Genomic DNA, 14,818 nt, shown 5'->3' on the forward strand with positions numbered 1-14,818 from the left:
GAGCTTCTTAGGATAGCTTCAAGCTCTTCATTTATCAGATTTCTATCTTAACAAATCAGAGGAGGCGAGAACACTAGATTGGGAGAAATGTGTCTTTGGTTTGTTTGAGTTTGGAGTAAAAGTTCTCAGCAAAATGTATTACTGAGGGGGCCAAACAGTAGTAGGCATGGCATTTAATGTTTGAATTAAAGCTGATAAGAACAATTAAAATAGTAATAGTGTTAAATTTACTCATGGTTCATTGCTCTGTAAATATTAATTGCAAGGAAAATCTGCATATGAAAGCCTAATTTTAATCACAATTAATTGATTAAAAAAGATATGCAAATCAACCTGCCTGAGTGATCTTCATCAGTTTTAATTGCCTAGCAACCAGAGACCAGCAGCCATTTCTCTATCATGTGTGCAGCAGAATGCAGGGCCCGGCTGGCAGTAAAAGCTTGTCTTTAACCAAGGCCATCACATTCACCTGAATGGGGCTCGGGGCATCACCGAACAACAGTGCAGTGATTTCCACAGCAACACTTGACTATTCCCATCCCACACCTAAATCACAAGTTCTCTTCTCGGAAGGAGGGTGTCAGCATCCTCAGGTTCGTGGAGTCAACCTATGGAGGATACCGTCTTTGTCCAGTAGTCAGTATTTAACGTCCACTTTCTGGCAGGCATGTAGCTGGGTGACATGACAGAGAGATTCAGTGTGAACATGGATGTAGTCGTTTGAATGACTACTGGAGTGAACTTAACACAATGAATGATAGGAACTGGGATCTCAGCGTCTAGCTGCGTTACAGGTTGGCTGACAATCAGCCGGCAGGACTTTATCAGGCATGGGCCATGTGCTAGTTACTTTCTCATTGCTGTAAGGAAATACCTGATAAACAACTTCTGGGAGGAAGAGTTATATTTGTTTACAGTTTAAGTGAGCTAAGGGCATGTTTGTATTGCAACCAGATGGCTAAAGGCTGAGCCACACCACAAGTAGAAACTTTAATCTCTGGTCTATCATGGTGGACAAAGCAAGGACATGAGCTGGTAGCTCATATTGTATCCTTAGTCAAGAAACCCCCTTACCTCAGAAATTTTTGCAAGTTTTTATGAATCTATGTAATGAATAGAGAAGGGGAAACCCCAAGTGATACAGTCACCTCTCTGTGATTGAATCCAGCAGGTGAGGACCAAGCTTTCAACACAGGAGCCTTTAGGAGATATTGTTGCAGGATGTTTGATCACACTGTCAACCCTGAGATTAAAGTTTCTACTTGTGGTGTGGCTCAGCCTTTAGCCATCTGGTTGCAATACAAGCATGCCCTTAGCTCACACCTTTAATCCCAAACAACTAGCTAAATTTAGTTTGCAGAAGGAAGCACCCATATTTAAAAGTGATGCTGAATTAAGATGCAGACAAAGGGATGAGTCAAAAAAAATTTTGATGAGCTTGGACATGCCCAACTCTCAGCACAAGAAAGAGGAAACGGAAGTTCTTTGAGAGAAGCAGTTTTACTGGGACAGCTGTACAGAGACAGGTTAAGGAGAGAACAAGCTAGACAAAGGTGAAGACAGAAGGAGCCAGAGAGTGAGAAGGAGCCAGAAGATCAGAACAGATTGCTAGAAGTAGTTCGAGGCCAGGCAGAGCAACTCAGGAGAAACTGAGAGAAGCCAGATAGAATCAGGTATGTGTGATTGGAGAGGAGTTTGAGCCAGTGGAGGTCAGAAAGAATCAGGAAGGGTTGATGTTATTGAGCAGCAAGTCCCGGAGGCTGATTACTTCCTAGGCCTAGAGTAGATTATTCAGAGGCTAGAAGCCTCCAGGACTAGAGCTAGGTTAGCAGATGGAGGCAGTGAGCCTAAGGACAATTGCTTAGGAGAATAAAAATTACTTTTACTGGATGTTCCATAGACAGATAGCAACAGGTTCCTTTTGGCTCTTGATGGAGGAGTCTAGGAAGTCTAAGAGCCTGGGCTGACAAGGGCCTTTTGCATAACACCTGGCGCATAAGATGAAGGCATGAGGACATGTGGGAGAATGCAGAAGTGAAGGCTTGCCTGTCAACAATCCACTCTTCTGCTCACTAACCCAGTCTTATGCTAGTGAGAACTCAAGCCCACATGAAAGGGTTTTGTCCATTCATGAGAGCTGTCCCCGTGACCTAATGTTTTTCTACTAGACCCTGCCTCTCAACATTGCTACATGAGGAATTAGGACTTACCGTGGGTTCCAGTAGAAACTTTTTCAAAGCACAGTATCCTGCCAGGTCTGTTAGTTTACAGGAGTGAACAGAGCCGAGGTAAGACATGGAGGAAGGTGTGCTTCATCGCATGTCAAACGGCATCAAGGAAACGAAGACATGGTAGCCCATGGGAAACAGTGCTTGCCACTGGGCCTTGGAGTTTCTATACCTCAAGTGTTGTGAAATTCTTTAGATGTTTTTGTATGTACTCATTTCTAGGGGTGTTCATTCATATGCATTTGTGTGCATGTATGTGCTTATATGTGTAGTGGCCAGAGGTCAGTGTCAGCTGTCTTCCACAGTGGCTCTGCATTTTGATTTCTAAGATAGTGTATCCCACTGAAACTGAGAACACTAATCCGACTAACCTGTGTATCTATCCCGTGATTTCCAGGGATCCCTGTCTCTGGCTCCCCAGAACCTGTATTGAATGCAGGCACTTTTGTTTCTGGAATTTGATATGATGCCTACTCAGGTTCTCAAGCTTGCTTGGCAAGTGCGCTGCTTATTGAACCATCTCCTACTTCCTAGGTATTTTTTTTCAGTTAATGAGTAAGTTATTATTTTATAAATCAATTATTTTGCTCTTAATTGAAAAAGTAAATGGTAAAATTGAGAAAAAAAATTGGTTTTTGTCCTCAATACCAGTAACCACTTTAGAAACTTAAAATATTCTTGATATTTCATAGTGCTCAAACTTCTCGTAAATTTTGCAGGATTAGATCATGCTTAGAAGATAATTTCACCAATATTTCTTCTTGGGATGACAAGGTGGGTAAGCAGATAAAGGCACTTGCCAGCAAGCCTGATGACCTGAAGTCAGTCCTAAGGACCCATGTCACAAAAATAGAGAACCACCTTCCTCAAGCCATCTTCTTGCATGCACGTTTTCCCTGGAGCATACAAGTGTCTCCCCCATCACCGCCTCCACACGTTTACAATCAAATAATAAGTGTAATTAAAAGTATTTTTTCTGATTGCCCCAGGAAGAAGAAAATAGACAGAGGCACGGGGCCACATTCAAGTTGTACTATATACTACACACATTGATTGTGTGCTTATATCTATAAACGCAGAGCATGTTTGTTTCCCAGTGCTGTCAAAAGGAAATTGCCATGATACATGAAGCATAAGTCAAACAAAAGATCTCCTCTCACATCCCTAGAGTCCAGGGCACTAAAGTCGAGGCATGAGCAGGGCTCAGAACGCTATCTTAGCTCCATTTTTCTCTTTTGTCTCATGTGACCTTGCTAGTTATATTTGTATCCCAAACTCCCCCATCCTTTCTCTTGTAGGGGTACCAGTCATTGAGTCTACCCTAAAATGATTTTATTGGCATGAACACAAGAACAATTACTAGGAATGGCACTTGGGTTATATTATTTGTTGTAAGCAGATTTGCAACTTACTGAACATGGCTTTTGTGATCTGTGATACATTTTGCTTTAGATCAACAGGCCATTGTTTTATGTTCTGGAAAGTCACACCATTTAAAATAGTATATATATATATATATATATATATATATATATATATATATATACATACATACGTACATATATATACACATATGTACATATATATATATATACACATATGTACATATATATATATACACACACACACAAAAGTTGTTTTGGGTTTCAAGGAAATAAGCAAGACTGTGTTTTAACTGTATTTTTAAAGCCATGAACAAAAAACAGATGACATAGAAATTAAAATCAAATATCCTGCAGTCTGCAAATTATATGTTTCCCTTGATGGAATTAAATTGTCTAGAAAACACAATTACTAAAATGTCTGTTGAAGAAATACATTGTATTCAACGCATCCCCCCATGGGTTGGCACAAAAGAGCATCCTGATTGATTTGAAATCATGTCAGTCTTTAATTCTACCTGTTTCAAAGTTTCATTTCCCTTAAAAGTCGAGCTGCGGGAGTTTATAAAATAGCAGGAGCCAACAAAGGCCCTGCTGGTGCAGTGTGAAGGAAAGAATGTGGGACTTCTCTTTGACTCAATGCTTTCTCACGATGAGGTCTCCTTCATCACTGGTGAATGGAACCGCAGTGAAATGGATAACATCTTACACTTCCTCCTTAGCAGCGGTGGAAAAGGGGATTAACATACACTGATGTACACACACACATACACAAACACACACACATACACACACACACACACACATACACAAACACACACAAACATACACACACACACACACACACACACATACACAAACACATACAAACATACACACACACAAACACACACACATACACACACATACACACTCACACCCACACATACACATACACACACACATGCACACACACACACACACACACACACATACACACACACACATACACACACACACATACACACACATACACACACACACACACACACACACACACACACACACACACAGAAGGAGACAGAGACAGAGGAGGGGGTACCTGCCTAGGAATCCATCTGCCAGAATTCAAACCCAGAATATTAGGTTTTAATTTGGCTGGTTTGAGTCAACCAGAGCAATAGAAAAGGTTTTTAGGGATAAGGTTCCCCTCCTTATTTCACCACTTGTATTAGTCAGGGTTCTCTAGAGTCACAGAACTTATGGATAGTCTCTATATAGTAAAGGAATTTATTGATGACTTACAGTCGGCAGGCCAATTCCCAACAATTGTTCAGTCGCAGCTGTGAATGGAAGTCCAAGGATCTAGCAGTTACTCAGTCTCACGCAGCAAGTAGGCGAAGGAGCAAGAGCTCGAGCTAGACTCCCTTCTTCCAATGTCCTTATATTGTCTCCAGCAGAAGGTGTAGCTCAGATTAAAGGTGTGTTCCACCACACCTTTAATCCCAGATGAAAAGGTGTAGCCCAGATTAAAGGTGTGTTCCTTAAACTCGGAGATTCAATCTTCTGGAATCCATAGCCACTGTGGCTCAAGATCTTCAAACCAAGATCCAGATAAGGATCTCCAAGCCTCCAGATAAGGGTCACTGGTGAGCCTTCCAATTCCGGATTGTAGTTCATTACAAATATTGTCAAGTTGACAACCAGGAATAGCCACTACACCACTGTTGACCCTAAACAGCCATTGGGGACAGTCTAATGTTTTTACTGATAGAGACTACTTAGTACCTAGTGTGACCATGGGAAATGACAGTTTGATACAAGTTTCCTATGACAAAGTCTTTTGGTTTTGCTATAACAGACATACTTTTTTTCCCCCAACAGAACTTAATAAGGGCTCAAAGCAGCCCCACAGACCCCCAGCATCCTTGAGCTCAAGGCATTAGTGGACACCATCCTCATGAAAGTCTGGGTCTTACAAAGCTGCACAGCACTCGTTGCAGGATAACTTCAGCTTCAGTGAAATTCCAAGAAGGGATCTTGTCTCCTCCTACAGTTAGCAAGGAAGTGACTGAAGGGTGTTCAACATGGCTTGTTGGTGAAGCTTTTTAACCAAGGAGTCCTGTAGAGATGGATTTCTGAGAGTGGGAGAACAGGGGAGGGAGGAATAGGAATCACATTATAATAGAGTAAAAATTAAAAGCATAAATACTCCCCGGGAAGTCTACACAGGCATCAGATTGCGCCTTCTCTTCCAGGTGCTAAATTTTAAAACCTGAATACCCAAGAGACCAATGCATCCTTGTTGGGAAATCGACACAATAAAGCAAAGTGGTTTTTTGGTTTTGTTTGTTGTTGTTGTTGTTGGTTGGTTGGTTTTTTGGTTTTTGTTTGTTTTTTTTTTTTTTTTTCTGAGAGAAAATAATGTGTCGAGCCAAGTCATGATGCTTTATGTCAACAGAAAAGCAGACGATTGGCTGTAATAAACACTGGGCTGCATAATCATATCATCTACTGGGCCTAGAGTAGAGCAGCTACTGAGATCCTCCTGCCTTTGACAGGAAAGCAGGAAGCAAACACTGGGATGCTCATTAGGTGGAATGCTTCCCACCGCAGGGATGCCCAGCTTCCCAGGAGGTCAGGAGAATTCGTTAGATAGAAATTTTATGAGACAAAAAAACCAGTTTTCCTTTGGGCTTATGACTCTTAATAAAAAATGGTACCTAGTTATTTTTAACAAAGACATCTACCTCACCTTAGCTGAAAAGGACTCCTGTCAGAGGAGGGTCTTCCCTCCGGCCAGTGGAGACCATTTGGGAGGTGGCATTCAGAAGGATGTGAGTTCTTTTAGCTCAGCCTCTCATATTTATTTCACATGAATCCACATAGGCGTCTACTGTATTTTTCTGTTTTAATTGAAAATAAAGTTTTAGTACAGTATGTTCTGACTGGATTGCCCCTCCCCCAATTCCTCCCAGGTTCTCCTCACCTCCCCGCCCACCCAAATCCGCACCCTTTCCTGTTCTCTACGTTAAAAAACAAACAGGTGTCCAAAAATAAAAATATAGACAAGCAGGCCAGCGTGGGAGAAAACAAAGAGCCAACGAAAAAGCACACGGAACACATACAGACGCAGGGAGGAACACATTCATAAGATAGAAATCTCATTAAAAAAAAAAAACAAACCATAATATCTAAGCAAAAGACCTGTAAGATCAATCAATTAGAAAACCTACAAACCGCGACTGAGCTTGAAGGCTCCGCTGTGTTTGGGAACTCCTCCTAAGCATAACGTGTTGTATACCCAGTGAGACTCTGATGGAGAAAACGAATACTTATTTTTTGCAAAAGGCTATGAACTGGACTGGAGAGAACTTCTGTGTTAGGGCTTGTTTCCACTTCCACTCTCAGCATCGGGCCCTGTGCTGGGCAGGCCCTGTGAGTTCTGATACAGTCTCTGAGTTCACAAGAGTATCAGGCCTGTGGTGTCCAGAAGACCTTGCTTTCTTGGTGTTTTCCATCCTCACTGGCTCCTACAATCTTTCTACCACCTCTTTCACAGAGTTCCCTGAGCCCTGAGGGAGGGATTTGATGAAGACATCACATTTAGTGCTGAGAGTTCCAAAGCCTCTTATTCTCTGCACACTGTCTAGCTATGACTATTTATTTATTTTCCATATTTATTTCCATCAATTACCGGAGGAAGCCTCTCTGATGATGGCTGAGCAAGCCACTGATCTGTGAGTGTGGCAGAATGTCACAAGGAGCCACTTGATTGCTATATTTCTTTAGCATTAAAGTATTATTAATTTTTTTCAAACAACCCCTTTATTCATAAAATTCCTTAGCTCCCTGCCCCATTCAGGCTTCTCTCTTACTTTTATATATATATATTTTTTTTTATTACATATTTTCCTCAATTACATTTCCAATGCTATCCCAAAAGTCCCCCATACCCTCCCCCCCACTTTCCTACCCACCCATTCCCATTTTTTTGGCCCTGCCGTTCCCCTGTACTGGGGCATATAAAGTTTGCGTGTCCAATGGGCCTCTCTTTCCAGTGATGGCCGACTAGGCCATCTTTTGATACATATGCAGCTAGAGTCAAGAGCTCCGGGGGTACTGGGTAGTTCATAATGTTGCACCTACAGGGTTGCAGGTCTCTTTAGCTCCTTGGATACTTTCTCTAGCTCCTCCATTGGGGGCCCTGTGATCCATCCAATAGCTGACTGTGAGCATCCACTTCTGTGTTTGCTAGGCCCCGGCCTAGTCTCACAAGAGACAGCTATATCAGGGTCCTTGCAGCAAACGCTTATTAAAGTATTACATGGTATTATTTGGTTTTACCCTAGGTTTGTACCCTATCTAGTTTCAGGTTCTTGATTACACAAGCAGTTTCAGGCATGGGCTAAATCTGATGGAGTGGGTCTTAAATCCAATCAGATCTTGGTTGGTTACACCTCAGAAGTTTTGTTACTATACCACTAGTGCATCTTGGAGATCTAAGAGGGTTTTGTTTTGTTTGTTTTGTTTTGTTGTTTTGTTTTGTTTTTTGCTCTGTTGGTATTTTCCTTTTTCTTCTGGTAGATTGCAGAATACCTTCCTGTGCCATGAACACTAGGCAATAGAGGCAAAGGCTCTAGCTAGGCACCAGCTCTCCTTCTTTGGGTTCAGTAATTTATGCAGTCCTTGTCTTCAACAACAGGACCTTAATGTCAGATAGCCTTGGCACTAGCCAAGGTTGTTTAGGGATTTTTCATAGGACCTAGTTTGACCAGAGACTTGCTTAGATGGTACCATTCCCAACCCTGGACACCTCCTCCAGATGTTCAGTTGGAGCTTCGGTGAATCTGTTTAGGTTTCGCTTATATATGGATTTTAAGAAGCTCCTACTCTGCTGTATTGGGTTTCCAAAAGACCCTTAAATGGCCCTTAGTCTTAGCAATTCTTGCATTCCTGCATTCTCTCCCTTACCTGTTCTTCCCTGAATCTCCTCATTTGCTCCTCCCACTCAAGTCCCTTCTTAGTCTATCTGTACCTCTTGATTCTATTATCCCCTCTAGGAAGGCCCTTCTCTCCCCACAGTTCCCTACTCAACACCCACTCTCCATGGTTATCTGGAATGTGGCCTGCTTATCACATACTTAATAGCCACATATTAGCTAGTACCTGCTGTGTCTGTGGTCTGTGGTCTAAAGCTGATTTTTTCCCCCTAGCTCTATCCATTTTCTTACAAATTTCTTTATTATGTCATCTTTTAAAACAGCTGAGTACTATCATTGTTGTAAACGTACCACATTTTCTTTTTCCATTACTCCATTGTCAGACATTTAGATACCTTAAAGGTTGTGTTCACCCTGCTCTGTGAGCTCGCTGTAAGCTGGTGTGGGAACATATGCATGACTGTGGACATTCTGAAGGCAACTCAGATATGTAAGTGAGTAAGCTCCCTGCAGAGTGAGAAGCCTGATATTCTAAGCTTTGTGGACAAAAGGGCCAACCCGAGAATATTATGAAGATGCTCGTCCAACAAATGAAAAGTAATTTTCACAGTTATTACTAATGAAGCTAAAAAGTGAGTGTTAATAATAAGAATTAGGGCTGGAGAGATGGCTCAGCAGTTAAGAGCACTGACTGCTCTTTTGAAGGTCCTGAGTTCAAATCCCAACAACCACATGGTGGCTCACAAGCATCTGTAATGACATCTGATGCCCTCTTCTTGTGTGTCTGAAGACAGCTACAATGTACTTACATATAATAATAAATAAATCTTTTAAAAATGCATAACTATTCTATAAAAAAATAATAGGGATTAATCTTATACAGCTTTGAAAATCTTTTATATAATCTTTTATATAATCTGAAGAATGGGATTTTAGTGGAAGGTATCTTGCTGCCTTATAGGGCTTCAAAATTGTACACTTCCTCATCAGATTGGTCACCACTGTTCATATATGAATGCTATATTGTTTTAGTTCAGTATTTATTTTTTTTAAAAAACATGCAATTTGAATTATTTTTTGAGAATTTAGGCAATTGATTTTGATCATACTCCCCTCCTTCCTTCCACTAACTTCTCACATATCCCCTCCCCCAAACTGGGATCTGCTCTATTTTTATGCTTAGTACCCATTTATTCATGGGCGTGGGGCCCCCCACTGCAGAAGGTTGACTTACCAGGGTCACCACACACTTCAAAGAACTACCTCTCCATTCTTAGAAGCTAAATAGCTCCTCAGTTAGGGGCAGGACTTGTGGGCCTTTGCCCATCCATTCTGAAATGAGACTGGTTTGCTGATGTGCAGGCAATCATATTCTAGAAACCACAGTTCTGTCCAGGTCTTCCTTAAGCTCTGGGTCTTATAGTCTTTCAGACCCCCTCCTCAATGATCTCTAAGCTTTGAAAGCTTGTGTGAAGTTCCCCCCTCCCTTTTTTATTTAGGTTACAAGCCATATAAAAAGTGGAGGTGGCCCAAATATGACCAATAGCCAATCCCCTTTTCATGGACCCATAAGGTTCATGAGTGTAATTCTAGTATTTTTCTTAGAGTTAGAAAAAAATAGATAAGCTGTCTTGCCATGTTTTCATATGATACTTACTTGAATCTTCTTGAGACAAATAAAATTTAGAGGTGTTTTCACAAGATAGTTACACTTGTACAACAAGAGCCTATCATCTGGTAATGTAAGGACTACTCAGTATTGAGTGTTCAAGTTAGTGTAGAGCATTCTTACTAGTCATGAAAAGATTAAACAGGACAGAACACATAAATGTCACCATAGGACAAACATAATTGGTTTGGTGATTTGGAAAAGGGAATAGACTTTAATTTTGGGTCTCTATGCAACACATATATATGCATGGACTCACAGACATTTGCCTTTCCAAAAGTATTATATTCAGAAAGTATCTCCAAGATTTAGATAAAGAACCAGTAATGTGGAGTGCCATCAGTAAGTACAGAATCACATGCATGGTCATGGTGGTATATCCAGTTGGTTGGTGAGAAATCAGATAAACAATGTGATTTGACCAGGCAGCAACCTCATGCTGCTCTGGTTGTTTTCTGCGATCGTCGATGTATTTAGTGCATTATTATTTTGGCAACATTTCAAAATACTTGGTATTCTAATTTACATTATGACAAGAGTTTAGGAATTGTATCTGAGACTAGGGAGTTTGAATTCACTCAGCAGAAATGGTTGTCCTCTTAGGCTAAATCTCAGAACCCACCCCCCTCCTTTCTTTGTTCTCCTTTACTCTTAGGTAGCCCTGGGTATAATCATCTCAGAGGCCTACTGCTGAATAATATCACCCTTTCTAGCTCTTTCTGAACTCTAGCTGGCTGTGTCAACTCAGCTGTCCTGGTTAAAGGTCTTCTTCTCCTAGCTGACTGATTCAAACTGGCTTTTCTCAGCTTTTCTCTGAATTGCTCTTCTTGGCCTCAAACTAACTCTTGGTGATCTGTTTTAATCTTCTGGCTCCTTCTTATTCTCTTGCTCATTCTGTCTTCAACTGTAATCTGTCTCTGCAACACTGACACAACAAACCTTCCTTCTTTTCCTCTTCCCTACTCCTCCTCCTTGACTTCCTTTCTGCACTGCTTTCTTAAGTCTCCTCCCTTTCCTGTTCTGTTCTTGTGAAAGTTGAGCATATTCTATCTCTGACTCATTGTGTCAAATCTTTGATTCATCACTTTGTGTGCCCTCTATTAAATATCACTTTCAAACATGGCTGTTTCCTTCCATAAACTAACATTACTTTCATTGTTGGGGATTAAAGGTGTATATTAAGGGTGTGCTATAGGGATTAAAGGTGTGTTGCATGGTGTCTGTATCTCAGCCAAATCACATAGATACACAAAGTATTTGCATGTTATACGTTGCCAGAGCAACTATGTTGCTGGATCCCTCTATACCTAGGTGAGGACCCACTTGTTAATTACACCTAGTTTTATAAATAATATCATATTCTCAAAGACATACTATGATCCTTTTCAATGTATCATCTAAGTCCAATAGTCTCTGTTCATCAGAATATAAAATCTGATAGCAATGAAGCCCCCGTGGATTATGAGATTATGCTCTATATCAAAGCAGACAATGTTACCATTATCGCTGCTGTTTTTATTTTGTTTGTTTTCTGGAAATATGTAATATGTGTGGACGTAAGGAAGGCAAATACTCAGAAAAATCACTAATTAAAATTAAAATCATAAAACTTTTTTCCTCTTAATCTAACTTTACTCTTTAAAAGAGATTATTGCCCACCTTCTCAGACAGTTAGTGGTCAGTACACACTCACACAGGTCACATGTATTCACACACACATCCATGTAAGCATTTGTTTGTATTTTTTTCTAAACTGTAAACTTCAACTCATTCAAAGGCAGTGAAGCCCTTTAAATAATCACAAAAGGTGATTCAAAATTGATTTAGAACCGCATAAATAGAACCTTTCAGTGTACCACTCCCACTAGGTTATTGGTTTTTACTTAATTATACGTTAACAAATGTAAGATTGGGCAAGTTGAGCAACAGTGTTAATATTTCATATTTAGCTTATCCGTTTAAATACCTTAAAACATAAAGCTAAAATACTAAAACATGCTCCTTTTCTTAGCTTACATGTTTTAAAATCTTATCGCCAAGTGCTAAGGCCTAGTAATTATTGGAATATTACTTAACACAATTTAATTAAAATAAAAATATTTTTTATTTTGGTTAAACATGGTACTTATGCCAGCTAGTATTTGGTTAGCTCTTGTCTACTAGTGTGTTATTATTGGAGGCTTCTTATCTGCTGTTTTAAGCTTTCTCACGATAATAAGGAATAAGGATTGGGTTGCAATAATCCAATAAAGCCACACAAAGAAAGTATTAAGAGACACAGCCCAGAAGCACAATGCTGGTTACCCATTTAAGGAGAAAGGAGCTTGATCCCTCCTGAAGCTGCTTCTAACGGTGCCCTGTACTGAAGCCGGATCCTGTATTTTCCATGAGCTTTGCATTATCTTTGGTTTCCCAGACATGTAAAAATCCGTCTAACCAGAAATGTGACACTGGAGAAGGATAAGAAAATGTGAAATTAAGCATTAGAATATCAGGTTTATGTTCCCTTTTGTACTACATTGTTTTCCTTGGACATACTTAATGGTCTTACAGAAATACAATCATATATCTGACAGCCCATGTCACATGTTGTATGGTGTATTTCTCCAGCAATTAGGCTTACTATAGATTGATTATATAGCATACCACTTCAGTGTGTGAGCCTCTGGGCATGCACATGAGTATCTGGATGTCAGAACTTCAGGGGAAAAAAAAAACCATAATGGAGAAAACCCCTACTGTACTCACAGTTTCTGCTCATGAGCAAAATAAAAATAAAAATGACCCCATTTAGAGGAAGTCCCTAAAGGAACTAATTCAAGTATATCCTAGTATTCATGGAAAGTTGACTCAAAATTGAGGGCATAGTTCAAATTTCGTCCGTTTCATTGTGGAGGTTTACTTTCTGATTTTGGTTCAGTGGAAAATGTTTTGACATTAACTGCTGCGTGGAGAGTATTCCCAGGATCTACACAGTCACACGGCTCAAGATTCCACGTCTAAAATTTGCATCAGTAGATGGTTTTATAATATGGAGTTCGGAGTGGGTATGTGGTTCTGAACATGTCTGCCATTTGTGGGGCATGGGGATTATTCCTGTAAGAATCATTCTGTAAGGAGCTGCAGAGAGCAAGTTCAGACAGTAACTCTTTCCAACAAGAGGTGTTTTTTTTAGATATGTATTTACCCTTTGCAGACTGTATGTATGTGTTTATGTATGTATGTATGTATGTGTGTGTGCGTGTATATGTTCATATACATACACATGCACATACACATACATATAGTCTCTGGTCATACACATGAATAGTTGGATGTCAAAACTTCAAGAAAAAATGTAATGGAAAAAATCCTACTAGGTTCACATGTGCACATGTGTGTGCATGCATGTGTGTGTGTGTGTGTATACACAAATATATATATATATATATATATATATATATATATATATACACATATACATATACATAACTTTTTAAAATTAAATGTTTACTAAAGCTCAAAGAAAGCAGTAGAGTATGAAATGCATCACCGAGGAAAGCAAACATTCGTAGTTGGTTTCTCTCCCCAGTGACCTGTGAGCATGTTGCTAGCAAGCACTTGCAATAGTGCAAATGTTTAAAAGAGTCAAAATACACACAACTCAGTGTCATGGAAATTGGATATTAAAAGGAAAAAAAAATAATTTCCAGGACAGGCCACCAATGCAAGTGCTTACAGGCTTCTGAACTCTCAGTGTTGAAGTGTATTTCTGTGAGAAAAAGTAAAGATCATAATGATATCAATGGGCCATCATTTTATAGCACCTTTTATGTAACATTTTATATGTGCTTCCTAGGCCATTTTAAAAGTTAAGGAAGTAGAAACGTGACAGAATTGACTCCTTAACTCACTCAGTCTATTCCTCAGAATTATAATTATTAGGGCTTTGAAGATAGCTTGGTTGATAAAGGGTTTTTGACCCCAGTCAAACTGATGAGGTCCAGGGAAAAAGGAGATCCTGTCTCAAAAAGAAGGTGAGCATCACTGAGCAGCAACGCCCGGGGTTGACCTTTAACCTCCCCATACACCCGCATACAATGCGCATGCACCTCTGAGCATGCTCACACACATTTACTGAAGCCTTAGTGGTTTCTTCTAGATGCTTCCATGCGTGCATTGGTCGCCATTAACGGATTTGCATGATTTACCTTCTCAGTGCCTCTGGAAGAGCCAATGTGCAGGACACAGAGGAGACCTACACTCTTGTTGCCCCTTCATGTCTCTGAAGACCCAATTCGTCCACCTTCTCTGCATCCCACCTTCAATGGTGACCATGCTGACATTCAAAGCAGCATTTTCTGGAACTTTACAGCCACTGCTCAAGCATTTATAACTCCTTTGCAGGGACTGGGATTTTTCTGTCCCACCATGGGGATTTCTTCCTTCTCTCTTGTACACGACTTCACATTCACCACCGTGAGAGTAAAATGTCTCTTGTTTTCTCTGAGTATTAAATCCATAGACATAAGAAAGAATCTCGCTAAAATGTCCCCACTGGTGAGAGCCCTTTTTTGTTAAGTCCTTTTACAGAATGTTCGTGGGAAACATGACATTTATGTCGCAGGTTTTCTTTTT

At 40.2% G+C, this 14,818-nt stretch overlaps 1 protein-coding gene and 1 long non-coding RNA gene across 7 annotated transcripts in view; both read left to right on the forward strand.

Annotated features, from left to right (window-relative positions):
• Positions 1-6,865, forward strand: part of Gm41283 — a 49,248-nt gene extending 42,383 nt beyond the window's left edge. The window contains exon 2 of the long non-coding RNA XR_875095.2: positions 5,474-6,865. This is a non-coding gene — a long non-coding RNA (predicted gene, 41283). The remainder of the gene's footprint in view (positions 1-5,473) is intronic.
• Positions 1-14,818, forward strand: part of Ctnnd2 (catenin (cadherin associated protein), delta 2) — an 856,811-nt gene that overhangs the window by 553,325 nt on the left and 288,668 nt on the right. The gene's annotated exons all lie outside the window — the stretch shown is intronic.

This window comes from Mus musculus, chromosome 15, assembly GCF_000001635.26.
Source record: "Mus musculus strain C57BL/6J chromosome 15, GRCm38.p6 C57BL/6J".
Lineage (NCBI taxonomy): Eukaryota > Metazoa > Chordata > Mammalia > Rodentia > Muridae > Mus > Mus musculus.